General features: G+C 46.3%; 1 protein-coding gene across 2 annotated transcripts in view; it reads right to left on the bottom strand.

The window, feature by feature from the left end:
- Window positions 1–20,671, bottom strand: part of Plxnc1 (plexin C1) — a 151,708-nt gene that overhangs the window by 88,174 nt on the left and 42,863 nt on the right. The window lies entirely within an intron of this gene.

Genomic DNA, 20,671 nt, shown 5'->3' with positions numbered 1-20,671 from the left:
TAACCACCATCACCAAGTACTCTTAGCTTGTCGTCCACCAAGACACTGGGCTCCCCAGAAGCCTATCTGTATCCCAGTTCCCCCTACATCTGTGCCAGTCCTCCGACTTCAGAACCAAAGGGGTTTTTATTAGCGATTCTCCAAGGCCATAAATCTACCTGACCCATGATGGCTTGCTTGTCCGTCACGGATGTTAAGTTCAAATTAAACCTCTCTCAGTGTCAGAAGGAGTTTGCTAGCTCTGTGGCCCTGGAGCTCAGAGAATACCAAGACTGGGGGGTCCTTATTTGTATCGGAAAAGGATCGTGCCTGTCCAAAAACTGCCTGCCTCTTCTGGACCCTCTGGTTTGTTTCAGGGCACTTCCTCTGCCTGGAAGGGAGAAGGGGAGAAAAATCAAGCCAATTCTACAGAGACTGGAGTACAAATATTTTTTGCAGGCTCTTAATGCTGACTGGAAGTCAAGGCCTAAGGCTGCCAAAAAAACAAGTGTAAAATATTTCATACAAATAGTGCTACGATTTGCCAATTTGTGGGCAGAAAAAACCAGCCACGCCGCAGCGCTATCGCTCCCTTCTCTGAACTATAGCATTTCTTGTCGGAGCCACACATTTTGATATTTGATCATATGTTGCGTTGAATTACAACTTAACTGTCTCATATGTCCATGCCATTTCTCCCCCAGACAGCACTAAGCCCTTTGAAGGAAGAGAGTATCTTGATGTTTCTTTAGCAAATCCCCAAGCGTCTGGGAGCATGAGATGCAAATACTAGGGTTTCGATAAATAGTTTTGTATGAACGGATGAAATATGAAATCTCTATAGGTCTCTTCTGTGGGGCTTTTTTTTTTCTTTCTAGAGCTGTAATTTATGTTTGATTCCTCTTTCTCGCAAAGAGACTGTTTTTCATATAAACCAAAAGTTTAGAGCGGTAGATCAAATTAGGAGTTAAGGTTAGTTTATTTTTGAAAAGAAAGTGAGACAACCTATATATAACGGGCTGTTCGTTTCCCACTCCTCATGAAACAAAACCTGACCATGTTGCACGTCTAAACATAAATTCTTTGTTTATGTAAGAAAGGCATCTCTGAAATTCTTTAACTCTCATTCTTTGCCCTTCACCAGTTAAAAAAAATAAAATAAAATAAATATATAAAGTAAGCCGCAAGACTGAGAATGTATGACCAGATGGTCAGCCAACAGCAGTATCTTATTACTTCTCAAATATTACAGATTGTAGAATCTTCCCAACAGCACGTTACCCACACATTCACATTTCTCAAGGAGGGGAAGCAGAGCTTAGTGCTCCCGCATTTTAGTAAACAAAACCAGGGGCTTCGAGATGGTTCCTTTGGAAAATTATTCTTATTCTTGTGGCTCAAGCAAGGAAATGGCCAAATGAATGAATCCTCAATCCATTGCCCGAGTGACATGAAACTACCATTGTTAGGCATGACATGTGAGGTGGTTCAGTCCCTAGTGGCCACTCTCTCCCCTCCCGATGGGCAGATTCTCCCTCCAACCCACACAGGGTGGCATGCACATCGGGGTGGCCTCAAGATCACAGTGCAGGAGACCAGTGATGTCTCCAAACATCAGATCCTTCTTCCTCCATCCCCCATGGGCTAGGATTTCAAGCACACACTCTGCTAACGACATCCTACATCTCTTCATTTGCTCCACTTCCGTTTTGACAGGCCATGAATAGGCGGGAAGTTGGAGTCAACTTAGCATGAGTGTGTCCTGGAGAAAATGTCAGTGTATATGTGCTTTTTGCTGATGCTATCCTATTTGCTATCCCCTCTTCTGGGGATCTGCCTTCATCCACTTCCACAGAACACCCAGACCCGTATACTTATAAAGAAGAGAGATTTATTTCTTAAAGAAGCTGGGATATCCAAGACTGGAAGTCTGACTCTGGCAAGGAGCTTCTGGCTATATCGTTCCATGGAAGAAGGTAGCAGGTTAAGAGACTATAAGGAGAGACATTGAGTTCACCATCTCTAGCCTTTCATTTTATAACGGCTGTAAGCATCCATGGGTGTGGAGCACTTTTGGCCTAAATGCTTTCCACTAATCTCCACCCCCACCCCTCGACACTGCTGCACCAGGGTTTCAGTTTCTAGCATGCTTTTGAGAAGGACATATTCAAGCCACAACATGCCACATCTGGCCCTAAAACTTCACAACCTTCTCACGTGAAAACTACATTCAACTTCAATAGACCCCAAAGACTTAACTGGCCCGATACCAAATGAAAATCAAGACTCTACCTGACGCAATTATGGGTGAGAGCCTAGGCATGATGCATCGTGAGATAAATTCCTCTCCAGCTGTGACATGTGAAAAATAAATATGGTAGCTGAGTCCAAAATACAATGATGAGACAGGTGGGCAGATATTCTCATTCTATAATAAGAACTAAGCACAGAGAAACATAACTGGTTCCAGGTAAGTTTACAACCCAACAATGTGGAGAAAGTTAAATCTTCAGGCTCCAAAATAATCTTCAAGTACACATACCATATCCTGGCACAGGATCACCAAACACCCAGGCTGCTATGCCTCTAAGGTTAGGACTGGCTTAGTCCACTTAGCAGCTCTTATAATCTAGGTCTTATACCTGGAGCTCAAGGGGTTTAGTGGTGGTATGATTCTGAGGTCTCAGAAACTGCCCCTTCCCATCCCTGACTTTCTAGGCATTGCTATAGAAGAGACTTTCTATGCATGATGTGGGATTTTCCTCTGTGTGCTGTGATTACCACTAATGAATAAAGAAACTGCTTTGGATCTATAGCAGGGCAAAACTCAGTTAGGCAGGGAAAACTAAACTGAATGCTGGGAGAAAGGCCAGAGTTGGAGAAAAGCCATGTAGCCCGGCCAGAGCCAGATGAAACTTTAGCCAGTAAACCATAGCCACGTGGCGATACACAGATTAATAGAAGTGGGTTAAATTAATATGTAAGAGTTAGCCAAAAAGAAGCTAGAGCTAATGAACCAAGTAAGGATTTAATTAATACAGTTTCTGTGTGATAATTTTGGGGCTAAGTGGCTGAGAACCAACAAGCGGCCTCCTACTACATAGGCACTCTCTCTTTGGCCCTGTAGGAGGTTTCTGCATAGGCTCCCAGGCTGCCTGTGATATTTAGATGGAGGCCATCATAGCCTCCTAGCTCACCAACTCTGCATAGCTATACAACTAGTAGCAAGTAGATGCTATGATGGTCAACCACATGCATCCTCCAGAATGCCAGTCTAAGCTGTATCTACGCCCACTTGAACTATAATTGGGGTGGCCAGGGTACACTGAGCCAGATAACAAGGAACAGAGTCTCAAAGTGGCCTGGCAAGTGAATGCTGAGGCCCTTAGGGCACCTCTCTGGAAGCTGTATCCTGAAGGACCCAACCTACTTTGAAGAAATATATCTGAGGTTAATCCTCTGCTATCTTGAGGAACTGGAGCCTGGTTGCCTTTCTTCTATGGTAATTTCTAGTAAACAGTCCATAGCCACGCCCCTAATATCATCTTCTAAAAACATCTCTTCATTCTTTATCTGGACAGCTGATAATTTTCCAAAACTTTCTCCCTCTTCCCATTTAATCACAAACTCTGGGTTTCGGTTATGTTTATTCTTTCACATCTTACTATAGCCACTGAAAAGTAATCACACAACTCCTTCAATATTTGATTTATTAACTCTTCCATCAGAGACCTTAGGTCCCTCTTCTACAAAGTCCCAAGACCAAGGCATAGTTCCACCAACCTCCTTGCAACTGTTTAGCAAGGACAGTGAGGTGGTTTGGATGAGAACGGTCCTACATAGGCTCATGTACTTGGACATCTGCTCTCTAGTTTGTGGCAGAGTTTGGAGATGTTATTTAGGAGGTAGAGCCTTGCTGGAGGGAGTCTATCACGAGGGGCATGATCTGAGAGTTTACAGTCTTGTCCCATTTCTTGTGTGTGTTTGCCTCTCCCGCTTCCGGTGTCCTGATGACATGTGGTTACCTGACTTCCCACTCCTGCCACCCTATCATGATGGCACCAGCCAGGATGGACTCAATCCCCCTGGAAACATAAGTTAAAATAAATCCTTTCTGTCTTAAGCTGCTTTTGGTCATGGTGTGTTAGCACAGCAGTGGAAAGGAAACGGATACAGGTGGCCTCTATTCCTATTTCAGAATCCTTGTTCCTCACTCCCCTCGAGTGAGGTCTTCATCAGAGGACCTCCACTGTCCGTAGTTCTACACATAGTTTGATCATGACCATGTACGTAATCTCTAAGAAGTTCCAGGTTTTCTCCCCGCTGCTGATCTTTACACCGTGGGTTCAGGTCAAGCGCCCACATCAGGTGGCTCACATCTGCCCATAACTTCAGTTTCTGGACACCCAACTCCTTCTTCTGGCCTCTGTGGGCACCAGGCACACCCATGGTGTACATACACACAAACACGCAGGCACTAATATATACTTAAAATAAAAATAAATATGTTTAAGAAAGGAATTACCCTTCACATTGCAATGAGGTCTTTCCCAGATTCTACCAGATTCTCCCTAGGCCCAGTTCCCAGTCAGTACCACATGTCAGGTATTGATTATATCATCAACCTGGCTTGTTGGGACTAATGATGGTCTAAGTCCATTCTATGTTCTTATAACAGGACACTGCAGACTGGGTCATCACTGTAAAGAACAAATTATTTTTTTTCTTACAGTTCTAGAAGTCCAAAGTTGTAGGGTCCAGACCTGGCAAAGACAGTTTTGATGCATCTCCCTATGGTGGAAGGGTGAGAAAAAGGCAAGAGCAAGAGACAGAACTCACAGCCTCAAGCCTGTGCATAACTGGGTTAATCTATTCCTGACTACAAAGCTCTCATAACATAAACACCTCCCTACAGGGCCCACCCCCGACATGCCCCACCCCAACAGACCCCCCCTCCCAGCAGGCCCTTCCCCCAGCAGCCCCCCCAAACCACCCCATTTTCTCAACAGGCCTCACCCCAGCAGCCATCACCTCCAACAGGACTCACCCCAATAGGTCCCACCTCCAACAGGCCCAACCTCCCAACTCTGCGTACAACACACCTTTTGCCAGGATAGGATCAATCTGAAAGCTGTAAGATCTCAACTGCTATCTGGGATGGCTGGCTTTAATGGCAACTTGTCATAGATTAGAATCATCCGAGTAAATAGCCTCTCCAGAGCTTGTCCAGATTGCCTCGACTGATCTGGGAAGGACCACCTCAAATGAGGGCAGCACCTCCCGGTAGCAACCCAGATTAAAAAGGGTATTTTGCTCTCTGGGTCTTCCCATTTGCCTCTTAATTAATTCACCTGTTGCTGGTGCTGATTCCTTCACTGACATCAGAACCTGTGTTTCCAGACCGCTGTTGTTCGCTGGGAACTAGCAGCTCTCTACGAATCTTCCAAGTTTCTGGCACCAGACAGAGACTGCAGAGGTACCCAGCCTTGGAGACTAGGTAGCTACCGGGTTCTCAGCCTCCTCACTGTGGGATAGCCATGGTGGGATTACTCTAACTGTTGAGGCCCCCAGCTTCAAGGACCAAGCAACTACCGGGTTCTCAGATAGGAGACAGTAGTTACTATTTCAGTGAAGCTAATTTAATGTACACACACACACATACATACATGCATACATACATACATGTTCATATATGCATTGTTCCTCTAGAAACCCGACTAAAATACTGTTTTATTTTATTTTGTTTCTATTCCTAATTAGATCTCATGCCTACATGATAAAGTCAATAAGTAGATAGAAATCTACTTGAAAATTAGAAAATAAAGCTGTCCAAATGAGAAGAAAAGATTTCCTGAAGAAAAATAAGTTAAATTTTCAAAAAAGCTTTTCTTAGGTGAAAAACTCTTTATGTGGTAACAATTAGTGCATGCAAGTATTTAAGAAGCCTGTTCTCAGTTTACTATAAATGTGTTATAGAGCTCAACTTGTTGAAAGTAATAATAGACTTTAATACCGCCACTTGAATATATAAGAAAACAGACCACCTCCCCCATCTGTAACCCAGAAAACATGTTCCAAATCTACACAGTCCCTAAGAGGTAAACAGGGAGCTTCAGATACTTCTAAGCTTGCAGTTTGAAGTTCAGAAAGCACTCTGATATATTGAGTTTGCTTCCGAAATAAATAGAAATCTGTGTAGTCCCTAAGATCCCTGATAAGTTACCCCACCCAAGCATGGAGGCAACAGTATTGGTGCTGGGCACTGTTCTAAAGTTTACAGCCAGCTCTCACAACTATATCCTCCTACGCCAGTGGTTCTCAACCTTCCAAATGCTACAACCCTCTAATACAGTTCCTCATGCTGTGGTGACCCCCAACCACAAAACTACTTTTGTTGCTACTTCATAACTGTAATTTTGCTACTGTTAAGAATCTTAACGTAAACATCTGTGTTTTCCAATGGTCTTAGGCGACCCCTGTGAAAGGGTCATTTGATCTCCAAAGGGGTCGAACCTACAAGTTGAGAACCACTGTTCTTTAGGGACAAAATAAGTTCAAAGGCACACAGGCAGGCTCATTCACCGTTATGTGGCTGTCAAGTGGCAGAAGTCTGACCTTGGAACTACACGCTTGACCACCTAGCTGGACAGCTTCCTAGGACTTTAGTCACCATTTTCTAAAGGGCACAGGATAAGACCTCTCAGGGTGCCTCCTTGTTTCCTGGGCCTCAGCGGAGTTAAAAAAGCGTGGCTAGTCTCAGGCAAGACAGGGAAGGGAGTCTCAGGTACCAGAAAACATAGAGGGTGAGGCCATCTTTAGCACAAAAAGCATGGTGAGGTTTCAGGTGAGAACACTTAACAGGGAGATCCTAAGAGGCCTTGGATTTTTATCATCACGGCATCCAGTTCTGCTAAAGATTAAAATCCCTGGTGGACTTATCCCCACAAGCCTATTGTGCTCCAAAAATTGCTTGCAAACCATCTGTTTATAATATAAAATTTATTTCTCCCATATAAATAATATTATAAGCAGTGATTAGGTTTCCAGGTTAGGCCACAAAACCCATTTACCCATAATGTAGCCTTGATATTATATATCTGCAATAAAAGAATAGCAGAGAACAAGGAGACTGTAGCCATTTGAATTATATAGCAGCTTTTCTTCTTCTTTATTTATTTGTGTTTCTGCTCAGTTGGTAGTCTGGGAATGGTGCCCAACTGGATTGACTTTTAAATTTATTATTATTGTATTGTATTTGTATAGCATTTCTATTTTTTTTTTTTAAAAAATGGGCATGGCTTAAACTATCAATTGTTTTCACGCTCACACAAAGGACAGAAAGACCCACTTCTGAAACCTGAAGTTTCCAGGTAGGTGAAGTGCCCCTGTGCTGGGCTGGGTTGGGTTGGGGGAGGAGGCAAACCTTGAGAATCTGACTCTATTAGGCTAGAATCGCTCAGTAAAAAATTTACCACTTACTCAACCTTGAAATAGAAACTCTGAGCACAGAAATGTAACTCCTACTTCCTGCCACTAGAATTGCATCAGCATCCTCTAATCTAATTGTTCACCAAGAGCAGACCGTCCCCGAAGGAATCTGATAACTAAATATCAGGTAATTGGCTCGAATGCAGGGTGAGCGTGACCTGTGCCAAAGATCCTACGCTGATAAAATATCAGGAAACTTTTAACAAGCCAACGATCCAGCTTCTCTCCTCTCACACAGGCACCTGCATCTTCAAGGGGGGGTGTTTCCTCCAAGAGCATCCCAAGGATAAGTGATTTGCAACAGAGGTCTCCGTCTTTAGGAAAGGTACAGAGCACAAAAGAGGGACCAGGTGGTCTCCAGAGTCGGGTGACATTCATTACAGCTGCCCGTCCACAAGATGAAGGGGGCAGACTCCGTTAAATGAAGGAGAATAGGAAGTCACTGTGACAAACGAAACTCTGAATTAAAGGCTCCCAGAATCAGGAAGGGGGAATGCCAAAATACAAGACCAAAATAACTTGCTAAGAAAGCTGAAAAATTGGATCTTCATCACTGATCTGCAAGTCAGTCTGCATGAGAAAACTACACTAATAACACATGAATCTAGTATTTTTTTAAATGGCAAAAATGCCTAGCGTGCCAGGCAATGCCTTTCACATGATTTCATTCATTTATTCTTCACACAAAAACCTACAAAGGAACTATCTATCACAATTGTCCCCAATTAACAGACACGGGGAAGTGCGGTTTAACAAGCCTCCCCATTACTTTCCTAAGGCACAGTTATTATGTGGGAAAACTGAGATTCTGAATTAAGCAGGATGGCATGACAAGACCATGTTATCCTCTACTGCCCTGTGTTGGCACTCACAATAGTTAACATGGTAGCTAACTGAGGAGCCTACCCCTCAGACCACTTTGTGTCCCTGTGACAGAAAGTCATCAGTGGAAAACTGCTCCAAAGGCTAGGAAATCCAAGGCCAATGGCTTGGATCCAGCAAGAGCCATTTTGCTACATCATCCTATGGCAGAAGACAGCAATTCAGGAGAAGGTGTGTATATATAAAATAGTAAGAAATCACAAGCGCAGCCGTAATCCCTTTCATACATTAGCCCATTCGTGAGTGTAGAGCTCTCAGGAACTAAACATCTCCCATGAGATCCCACCTCCCAACACCGTTGTGCCAGGGGTTGTTTCCAGCACAGGCTTTTGGGGGGGGGGCATTCAAGCCACAGCACTTTTGTTCTGCTATGGATCTTGCATTATTTCTAGGACCAGTAGGAAAAATTCATTAAGCTTCACGAAACAGGCATCACTGTTACTGTCAACTTCTGTTACTTCCTCTTGAGGGTCAAACGCAAGGTAACTGCGGAATAGGGAGGTTGGTTGGCATGGTATCTACTGTCTAGAAACAGCATCCACACTCTTTGCGTTATAGCAATTGTTCAATATTTTTATAGTCTTCCATAGTGGGAACAGAAGTACCAAAGTGATACTATGTTGATCTTCCCAGGACATGTCCATAGAGGAAAATACAGGTTATATGGAATTTAGTGAGATGTGTTCAGACCAAGAAATGTGGGTTAAATCTTACATAAAATTAAAAAGGTCTCCTGCTGCAAGTCTCTGAGGGCCTCAAATATGCCACTGTGCCTTATAACTCGCCAAGACTAGGATGAGCGAGGCACCCACTCTGAACTCTTGCTGAGTGTTCTCTTGAGGAACTAGAGATTCCAGTTACACACTAAGCTATGCCCAACTGTTTTGACTGGGAAGCCAGGGTAGTTTGAATGATAATGGATCCCATTAACTTGTATATTTAAATGTTTGTTAGTGGAACTATTTGGGAAGTCTTAGGTGGTGTGGCCTTGTTGGAAAAGGTTTGTCATTGGGGGCTGGGGGCTTCACGGTTTCCAAAAACACACACCACACCCAATCTGTCTGTCTGTTTCTGGCTTCTGCCTGTGGATCACAATGTAGAGCTCTCAGCTACTGCCCCAGCACCGGGCCTCTCTGCTTCTCACCATAATGATCATGAACTAACCTAAAACCGTAAGGAAGCTCACAATTAAATGCTTTTTTTTTTTAAGAGTTGCCTTGGCCATGGTGCCTCTTTGCAGAAATAGAACAGTAACTAAGACAGCAATAATTCACATGGCAGAGTCAGAAAACTTTGTGTCTTAATTAGCTAAACAAATATAAAATGCTAGCGACTAGATAGGAATCTGAATAATAAGGTTGACCAGATGTCCCTTTGCATAGTTTCTCTATACTACTTCGATATCCAGTATGTTTTTGTCAATACAAGTGTGAACACAGCACAAGGTTCTTAGCAGACTTTTACAGCTCTCCCATCCCCCAGAAGGAAAGGGATTTTGGGTGTCTCCTTGGGTCGTGAAAAGCATCTGTTAAGAGTATTTGTTGACTACCCACTTCCCACACTAATATTTTAGCTTCTCTGGGGCACAGCCTCGCTCATCTTTGTTTTTCCCAGAATCCAGTCAAGGATCTGGCCCCATTGCTGGTATTCAACAAAGGTTAGCCGAGTTGGAATAAGAATTAAAATTTAAAGGGACTAAATTCTTGCCTGTGTCTCCACGATACCAGCCTAAGTCGTTTCATTGATTTCTGTCCATGAGGTTGGTCTGTTAACTGGCACAGTGGAAAATCACTCTTTGTCTTAGAACTTGGAGCTGCTTAGCACACATAAAAACACATTTGCAGACTGAAACACTCACACAAAAGGGATTTGGGGCCTTTACTCTGTGTGGTTCTTCAGCGACCAATGGGCGTACTAAAAGTTTTCACTTTTCATTTCCAGTACAGACATTTTACAGGAGAATGTGGGGAAGGTGTTTAGGAAAAACTAGGTAGTGTGGAAATAAAAGTGAAAAAATGATGCCTCTTGGCTCAGGGAGGTCTGGGTTCTACCTCTATCGTACACATCCCCTGTGTCACCAAGGACACTTTTTAGGCTCTTGGGGTCCATTTCTCCAGCACTGACTAGGTGGCAATAATACTACAGGCCTTCCTCTTGAGGGTCATATCAATTCCCATCTTGCCTATCAGAAACAGTGCACAATCCAAATAACAGAACGGAAACAGCCTGGCATTGCAAGCTGGTATACAAGAGCAAAAACTAAGACTGGCAGGCAGGCCTTGGGATGCAGATCTGAACATGGTATTCAGGAGGGGAAGAGTTGCTGGGAACAGGACAAACGTGAGGTCACAGAGACAAGCGAAAACATTTGAAGAATTTTTAAAAGCCAATCAATACATGCTTATGAAAGTGCATGCTGCCTTTGATAAGGTCATTTTAAAAAAAAAAAACCTTTCCATTCCATTAAAATGTGTTTACTAGAAGGGGTGCTCTTAATGGGGCTTGTTGGAAGTCAGAGCATCACTTAAAGAGACGGTGAGGATAAATACCGGAGTTGCGATGCTGAGGCCTGAGGTACTCAGTTGCCCACACCTACCAAACAAACCAAGCTGGCTTCTGAGCAGTGTGAACATAGCCATTGTCACCCACCTGAGAGGCCAACAGCGGGGCCGTGCCCCTCAATACTCTGCCCCTCTTTACCTCCTGCTTCTGCAGTAAGTAGGCTTAGCTTATATACCTCTTCCAGCAGCTAGCAAAGGGGAGAAAGAACCCAGGGTACTGGGCTTGGTCCCAGACCCCATTCTAGTGTGGAAAGGTTCCCTGAGCCCCTTCCAGCATTCATAATAACCCAGATGCACAGGTTCAGCCTGTGCCAGGGTCATTCAGGAATGCCCCAAGGCCGGAACAGCACATTCCTCTCTGCTCCCCACTGCTTCCACCCCACAGACAGTTGCCCTACTTGTTTCTATACAATTAGTCGGCACAATGGGGTCCTCACAGGAGGAGGAGGGACCTCCCCCAAATCCCATTATTATCATTATCACTGTCATTACAGTTGCACTGGACCAGAGAGACGTGTCACCGCACAGGCTTCAAGCCAGAGATCTGCGCAAGAACATATCCTTAATAGGAAAGAAGGAAGGAAGGAAGGTAGCTCTTCTGTCTCCAAGCATCTTCCTGGCCATTCCGCTAAATACTACAGTGACACAGAAGACTGAACACGTTCCTTCTGTCCCAGGAAGGCCTTCCGGGACCCCTCCGTTTAAACCTGCTCCCTTTGCCCCACTTTCCCTTCCTCAATTTTATTTAGTCCCACTTGTTTTCTCCTGTGCTGGTTCCTTGCTGACTCTGAGATGGTTGTCCTTCCTTCCCAATGACATGCCCACCCATATCCTCAGAATGCCGCCCTCCTCGGAAATAAGCTTTGAAGGGGTTATTAGTTAAGGCGCTCAAGGTGAGATTATCCTGGTTTTAGAGTTTGCAGTGACTGGTATCTTGCTAGGAGAAAGGAGAGAGAGATTTGGATGCATACGAGGAAGGAGGCCACATGACTCCAGACCGAGACAGCTATTCTACCATGAGCCAAGGAGCACCAGGTGCCACCAGAAGCAGGGACTTGAGAGGACAGATCTTGCATTAGGGGCCTCCACAGGGTACCTGGCCCTACGGATACCTTGGTTTCAGACATTTGGCCTCTGGAAATGCAACAGATCCATGTGTGCTGTTTTAAGCTGCCAGCTTTGTGGTAACTTCCGCTATGCTAACTCCAGAAAACGAAAATCCTTTACTCGGAGGACTTGCATGAACGTAAAAAGAATCTGTGTAACTTACTGGGAGGGCTGAGAACATCTGGCTCGTAGTATCTGTTGATGAATGTGCAGAGCAGTTTCTGCAACTAGAGAGGGCCCTGAGTTCTGTTCCCTTTCTCAGCCCACAGGTTCTTATGAAACGTCCACGTGGGAGGGACGCCATGTCCTTCCTGTCTCTCGGCCTCTTTCCTACAATGGTAGACAATGGGATGGCTTGGGAGTTAGAGATAAACCCAGATTTGTATAATCTGAGGCTGGGGAAGAATGGCCTCTAAAGAGGTCTACACTCTAATCCACGGGAACCATGACTATGTTATGGTGAACACTGCAAATATGGACTAGGTAAGACTCTTAAGGTGGGACGGCTTTGCAGTTATCTCTGCACCCCCACGTTAGCATCAGGGTCAGAGATGGGCGAGCAGGACCAGCGGAGTCTGGCGATGATGCACTGTTGGCTTTGCAAGTGCAGGAAGGAGAAGCTGATGAGGGATGTGACCTGCCCTGAGAAGCTGGAAAAGGGAAGGACTTGGGACGTTTCTACAAGCTTACGGTCTCCTGAAACCCCACTTCAGAGTCCTTACTTCCGGAGCTGCAGTGTAAACATTTCATGTTCTTGAAGCCACCAAGTGCTCCTCACAGCAGGAGCTGGAGATGAAGGAAAACCCAGCCTATCTTCTCCTCTAGAAAGCAGGGTGGTGACAGTACTGATCCCTGACTGCTTAGGGCACCAGGAAGGACAAGCAGGCACAGGATGGAGTCTCCTGGGGAGGTCTGTGTTCAAGGCACACTCTCTGAGCCAGCTCACTCTGGAGTTTGCTAGCAGGATGCTACAGGGCAGCATCCGCATTGGAGATTATTCGCCCGGGCTTCAGAAGAGCATGGCCACATGTCCTGTGCTCCATGGCCTGTCAATGCCAAGTTTTAGAACACAAACCTTCATTCTACTTCTGTATCTAGGTCCATTCTACGTCTGCCAACCCTTCAGGGGTCAGGCACAAGCTGGACCGTGAGGGGCTTTGCTGGTAGACTGAGCTGAGAAATGATCCGTTTCAGAATCCTGCACTTAGTACAGCCCAAGAGGGGCTGAAGATTTCAAAATAGCTACTAGGGGTTGCCTGAAGGTCTTCCAACTGTCACCATGGGGGGGAGGGGAGACAGGCAGAAGAATACAGGGCAGGTTAAATATATACAAATAATCAAGGGGGCATCCGGATACCCTGTAATTAGCATGTTGGGGGCTCTGTCTCTATCCTGTGCATGGGACTTGTTAAGGAACTGGCGTGTATGGCTATTCTTGCAAGGCTTGTTTTCTGAGAAAGACCCAGTCCAGACTCCATGGTGTGACTGGGCCCAAGGAAAATGACCAAGCAGATGACCCAGGAAGAGATACAAAATAAACTCACTCTACAGGATACATGAGGAGGGGGAGGTAGGTCCCGCTGATGCCTGACTTGAGGCAGTTCATCTCCCATACTGCCAACATGATAATCTTTGCAAGACATAAATCTTTTAAAGACACAGTCCTTTGCTTGAATCCCTTTAATGAGCTCCCAGCACGTACTAATTAAATCTAAACCCCGAGCCTTCACTTCCTGATCCCACCCAACACCCTTATCCCTTCCTTCCTAGTCAGTGTCCTAGAGACAAAAATCCAACCTGCCACTCCCTGAACAGGCCTCAGGCTGAGCTGCTTTTCTAGCACGAGAAGTCTCCAACCCACATCTGCCCTTGGTTTAAATCCACCCGTGCTTCCAGGCCCAATTTCAGACTTCCTTACCCCTCGGAAGCTGAGGGCAATCCTGGTGGTCCCTCCTCAACTCCCACTAATGCTCACATTACCCCAGCACTTCCCGGGAGCCAGACTCCGCCTTCAGTTTCATGGATATTACCTGGCTGAACCCTGTCAGCAGCCCCCAAGGTGGATACACTACCATCAACCCTGCTTTGACATAGAGAAGACCATGCAAGTTATTTACACAGAAGCGCAGACCCCGTTCCGTGCAAGGCAGCTTTAGGAGCTTTACTTATTCTGCCGCTGCTATACCATTCAGGGCTCCAGTATGGAAGTCAACGCTGCTTATTTCAAGCAGACCTCCCCTTCTATACCCTGCTCAGTAAAGGACACCTCTGTCTGTTCCCCAAGTCTGCACACACTCCCCCGTAACCTCAACAGAAGATTCCCTGTATTGTAGGTAAAAGAGTTAGAACTCACCCCCGTTGGGCATCTTCTCAGAAATCCTTCACCCTCTGACCTGAGGTCTCTCCTTTGACCGCCAATCTTGTATCTACCGAGTGCCTGGGCCACAGGAAGACTCTAACTTGTTTGGGTATCAGCTCTTCCCTTTGTGAGGTGCTGGGTCAAGGGAGAAAGAATACGTCTTCCAGAAAAGCAGTGGCCACCTTGATCTTTTATTTTTCATTTTAGGGCCCTATTTTTAGCGTGCCTCGCCCTAGGGGGAATTCAATTAATCACCACGTCCTGTCAGCGCTCGGTTCCAAATCGCTCTCAAACTCTGGAACCTGCCCACTTCTTCCCACTACCACACCAACCTAGCCCCAGTTTCTACAACCGCCTGCTGTCCCATCCGCCGGGTGCCAGACATGTCATCTTACTTCAAATTGGTTGCTCGCTCTCCTGATGGAAGCTGGGCAGTGGCTCCTCACGACCCTTCTACCAAAATCCAACTTCCTGAACACAATTTATGAGGCCTTCCCTCATCCGCCCCGTTGGTCGCGACCCCCTCATCTCCCGCCACTCCCCTGCTATACCATGGCTCATCCACACTCACCTTCAGGCCAGGAACTCATTACACTCTTTGCCAGCCTGTTCCCTCAGCCAGTCTCCCCCGCTGATATCTGCCTGTGCTTCAGCTTTGGCTGAGTTATCTCTTCCCCGTGAAACTTCCCCCAACCTTTCGCACTTGAGTTAGACGCTCTTTATGGGTTGCTATGAAATCCTATGTCTTCTATGCATATCCCCATCACACTCTGTTTCATTTATCTCCTTTACTTCCTGAGAGTTGAGATTCATGTTCCCAAGGCCCCAAGCCCTCCTGTACCAAAATTACTCATCCACGTTGCCCTTTGCCATGCCATTTGATAACGTGTCCAACTAGATAGAATGAAATAGTGTATTTCCCTATCCTACTGATGCTAGGCTTGACTGTGGAGCTTGCTTTAGCAATGGAATATCAGTGAACATGGAACTTAGCTTGGGGTCTTGTGCAGCTGCTACCTGACTTAACAAGAGTAGGTACGCCACAAGAGACATGTATAACAGACCAGAGTCTCACCTACAGCATGATGCAAACCTCTTGCTCCTCCCCAGAGCAGACATGAGTGAGAAAATTAAATGTAACTAAATACCTGTTCTTTAGGCCACTACGAAATGGGTAGTTGTTTAGTAGGTGGTGTTATTGAAACAGAAAACTCAAAAATAAACTGACCTCTATCTACCATTAGACTGTAAACACCATTTGGAAACCACTGTGTCTCCCGATGAAACATTGGGCTTAGAACATGCGGGCACGCCATAAACGTTGACTAGCAGATGTATGACTGGATGAGCGGACACTGGCCTCTGCCGTGCTTGCCCTCTTACCTTGCACGTAAGTCCTTTGGAGCCAGGAATGGCGTCTGGCTTTCCTCCCCAGCAACAGGCCATCTCACTTCCCACACTGGGCTCTTGGTAGGATTTCAACAAATACTCGTTGAAATTAGAAAAACTGAATTTTGGGGGCTGGCTTGGGAATCCATCCCCAACTTGTGACATGGTTTTTACGAGGAAATGCACTCGTTGAGCCAAACGAACTTACAAATGAACTTTTGGAACCCCATCGGCTCATCGGCTCAGGATTGCCAGGTTTGTAGGAATCCATAACTGAACACATGCGCTGTGCTTTGCAGTACGGGAGAAACTGAGACACCGCTTCCAACCCCAAGATATTCATCCTGAACAAAAAATTCTCTTTCTACCCACACACACAAATGTAGCGCAGGTTGAATTTGAGGTTCCCACAATAAAACACTAGACTTCCTAGACCTCATTGTTTATTTGGTTTTTATCTGCTTATCCTGGGTGCCTATTCTTAACACCAAATCAAAGCGGAATTAAGATCATGTTCTTGGCCCCCCTCCCTTCCCAAATCCACTTTCTAGACATGTATACAAGAAAGTTCAACCTTCTCAACACCGAAAAGAATTATTTTTTTCTAAATAAATCTGTGACATTTAAAATAAACACAGTGGGATGCTCCGCCATCATACAAAAACAGCCCCTTTAGCATTCCTAATTTTGAATGGTACTAAGAGCTCAACATGAGTCACAGATCTGAGGCATAGCTTCATTTTATCTTAGGCCAGAACCAAGGCAGCTGGGAACCAAGTGAGGTGAGATGAGGTGAGGTGAGGTAGCTATGAAGGGCCATCGACCATGACCCCAGAATGTTTGCTGATACATAAAGCCACGGATACTGCCCTGCCAGTCACTCAACTTACCTCGATCACTTAATATGTTTTTGGAGCACACTGCGTATGACAGCATAAAAGGGGAGATTGAGGAATAAAACTACAGTGATGGACCACAGAGAACACAAAACAGTAATATAATCATAAGTGGGGGTCGTGGGACAATGGTCTGTACCCTGTCAACCAACTGTATTTTAAGAAAATGCTGATTGGCCAGTAGGTAGGCAGGAAGTAGAGGCAGGGCAACGAGAATTTTGGGAAGAGGGGAGTTTCAGTCTGCAGTCGTCACCCAGACACAGAGCAAGCAAGATGTGACTGTACCAAGCCACGTGGCTAACATAGACAAGAATTATGGGCTAATGTAAGTTATAGGAGTTAATAAGAAGCCTGAAATGCTAGGCCAATCAGTTCATAATTAATGTAGACCTCTGCGTGATTTTTGGGGGGACTTAACGACTGCGGGAACTGGGCAGGACAGAAACCTCCGTCAACAGTAAGGGGTCGGTTATCTGACAATACTGGGTAGTGGGGTGGAAATTGGCATTTATTCTGGACCAAACAACAAAGAAAGAACTAACATGGGGGAGAGTGTGCTAAGATGGAGCAATCAGAAGTTCAGGAGCAGACCCCGGGTAGGCAGGAACACTACTGGAATGTTCTCGAATCAGAAAGACAATCAGTGAGGCTAAGGTGACCACGGAGAGAGCAGAGCTGCAGATCACAGGGCGCCTAACCTGCAGGAGGGGATCTGGCTGAGTTGGAGGAGGGCGAGTCACTAGAGTTAACAAATCTGGGGGGCACCACCTGGTGCAGAGTCTTAAAGGATTGTTCTTACTGGACAGTGCTCAGCAAGGGTGAGGGAGCAAGAGAAGAAACAGGGGAACCAGAAAAGAGACTTGACAGCTAACTGCTAAGGATGGCCTGGGGTCCTCACCCAGTTCTCCAACAGCCCTTTTCACCGGGCTTACTGTTCCTCCCTGGGGACCATAGCTTCCCCCATGTCCCTCTAAAGGGCTGGCTGCTTCCTCTCACCAACCATAGGTGGTCTACCTGGGCCTAACTGCCTCTTCAGCATGGTTCTCTTTCTGACCACTTCCCAGAGTTGAGGTTCATGTTGTCCACAGACACCATCCTTGACCCCTCCGCGCAGAGTCACCTCCATTGTCCACCCTCACCCGACATGGTACTACTTACCCTTATTTCTTGCCTACTTCATACCTCCCTCTTCAACATTGGGCCTGAGACTGACACACAGACGGTTGATTCATCTAATAGTCCCGTGACCACCGTAGGTCCCTGACTGTTCTTTGCTCAGTAATCTTGTTCTCCTTCACAACCTCCATGCTATAACCACCCCGCAGACCTTATCATGCCCAGTAACTCCACATCTCTGTCACCTCAACTTTAAACCACACACAATCCGGCCAGTACTCTCTCCCTACTTCTCCAACGACAGGTCCAGAGCGTGGACCTTACCACTCTCTCATGTCTCTTACCCATAGTGTGTCCCCATCTCCCTCCTTCATACTCAGGAGTCCCTTATGACACACAGCAATGTCCAGAGTGGCAGTGGCACCAGTCACCCTTTGTGTACTTGTCCCCACACTCTTGCTAAAGTGAACAACAGCCCCAGAGCTAGATCAGACTTGGGTGAAGCAAAACCACGCTTCTGTTTCAAAGGCAAAATCATAAGCCCCAGGTGGACCCCAAGAATGCCAAACACCCATACTCTGTTTTCTCAGGTCTTGGCCTGAGCTCCTGTCCGTGTGCTTCTTGCTCGACTTCTTTCCAAAGCTCCGGGGCTCCCTCTCCACAGGCCCCATCCCAGGACCCTGCTTCTCCTGGTCTGAGGTCATGGAGAATGCACAGAGCGATATGAACAGACCCTGAACATGCGTCCACCCCTACCAGTTCTGGGGTCCAGGCTCTGCAGCCTCCTTCCCAGCCTGCTCGGAGGCTGCCTTCCCCGCTGACATATTAGGTCACATTTCCTATCGTCTGCTGAAAGACCTCACACAACTACTCTTGTTCTCTTCTTTTCTATTGGAATCTTCTCAACAACACTGAAAGGCACTGGTGTGGAGTGGGATGTGTGTGTGTGTGTGTGTGTGTGTGTGGTATCTGTGTCTGTGTGTGCATGCTTGCTTGTGTGCGTGTGTAAATGTGTGTATCTGTATCTGTGTGCATGCTTGCTTTGTATGTGTCTATGTGTGTCTGTGTATGCATGCTTGCTTTGTGTGTGTCTGTGTGTGCATGCTTGCTTACGTGTGTGTGTGTGTGTGTGTGTGTGTGTATATCTGTGTCTGTGTGCATGCTTGCTTGTGTGTGTGTGTGTGTGTGTGTATGTGTGGTCCCTCAATGAACTTAGAGCTCACCAATTTGGCTAGACTGTATGACCAATGGACTTGCAGGAATTCTCCTGTCTCTGCTCTTCCAACACTAGGGTTACAGGCACACTCTAGCATGGCTGACTTTTTAGGTAGGTGCCAGAGATCAAAACTCAGACCCTAGTGTTTTCATGGCAAGCACTGTAGAGACTGACTGAACCGCCATCTCTCCAGCCCCAGACACCATTATTATATGCATCTTATAAAACCCAAAACTTGGACTAGTGAGTCGGCTTGGCAGGTGCCTTCACCGGCCAGACTTAACAACCTGAGGTCGGTCCCCGAGACCCATATGGTAGAAGAAGAGCGTTAACTCCCACGAGCTGTCCTCTGACCTCTACACACGTGCTATGGAACATGCATTGCTCCATTCCAATTAAAATACCATGAAAAACAATGTTTTAGAACCCTAAACTCTCTGGACTCTGCTTTCTGCTTCAGAATCTGCTCCATCTCTCCTCTGCCATTCCTCCTAATGCCCGAGGAGCCGCCTTGCTCACTGTTCAGTGTCCCTTGTATCACTCTATACCCAGGCCTCTGTCACAACCACCGGTTGCCATGTACTAAGTCCAGTGGCTCCGTTCTCTCTTGGACCTCCTTGGCAGGAGCCAGCACCATGCACTGCCCTCCCTTCCTTTTCCTTGCCTGGCAACAGAATCCTCCCCTAAGTATCCTTTTCAGATACTTCATTGTTTCCCTCTCTAATTCTGTTTCTCCTTGACCCTAAACATCAGAGCACTCCAGGGCTCAGCTCTTGAACATCTCCTCTTTTCAGCCAGCATTCCCTCCCTACTCTGACCTTACCGCTTCTTGTAAGTACCATCAAAATACAACCAACTCCAAATTTCTATTGCCGGCTTGGGCATCTCCCGTCAACTCCTGACCCAAGCTTGTTGAGCAAGCAGACCCTACCTCCATGCAGCTTTTAATCACCGCCACTGTCACCAACCACCCATGAATAGGCTCCTGCCTGGAGCTCTCTCTCCGCAGACATCCAGAGAAGCTGCATAAATGGAGTGGGTCTGAAAAAACCTACAGCAACCACACAATACTGGCTGTGATCAGTTAATTTCTTAAAGTCTACTCTCGGGCATGTGACGAGAAGAAAGGGCTCCCACCAATTACAATTATTCATGAATTTCCTTGGCCCTGCTTCTTTTGTCTGCCAGCGACTCTCAGGGAAAGAGCCCCACAAGGAGGTGCGGCAGAGGAGGGGGCACTTGCTCGTCTTGCGGCAGCTCGGATTGTGGCTTCCTCCACGAACTCTTAATTCATCCCATCTCCATATTTTTAGCCTGTTTCCTGAGCCTCTCCCTAACATCATAACCACCCATCTCCATTCATGCCTCCTGCTCCCCCATTAGCTTCCTAATTCACTTCTCTATTGCCTTCATCCCCCACCACTGCCCCTTTGCTCTGCCCTCAGCCTCTCTCTACCTGCTCCACTGTTTTTTTTTTTAATCTATTTCACCTTTTAAAACTGAAAGCACCAATCTGACAGCCACTGTTATGTGGCTTGCCCCCCTCCCCATTCTTGCCTGAGCCGCCGCCGCCGCAGCAGCAGCAGCAGCAGCAGCAGCAGCAGTGAAGGCTCTTTCCTCCCTGCTTCTATAGCAAGAGCTGGAGTACTGGGTTACCATGGCAACAGTGAATCTAACC

This window comes from Myodes glareolus, chromosome 26, assembly GCF_982192425.1.
Source record: "Myodes glareolus chromosome 26, mMyoGla1.1, whole genome shotgun sequence".
Classification (NCBI taxonomy): domain Eukaryota; kingdom Metazoa; phylum Chordata; class Mammalia; order Rodentia; family Cricetidae; genus Myodes; species Myodes glareolus.
Note: the sequence above shows the minus strand (reverse complement) of the source record. Positions and strands in the feature narration are given on the sequence as shown.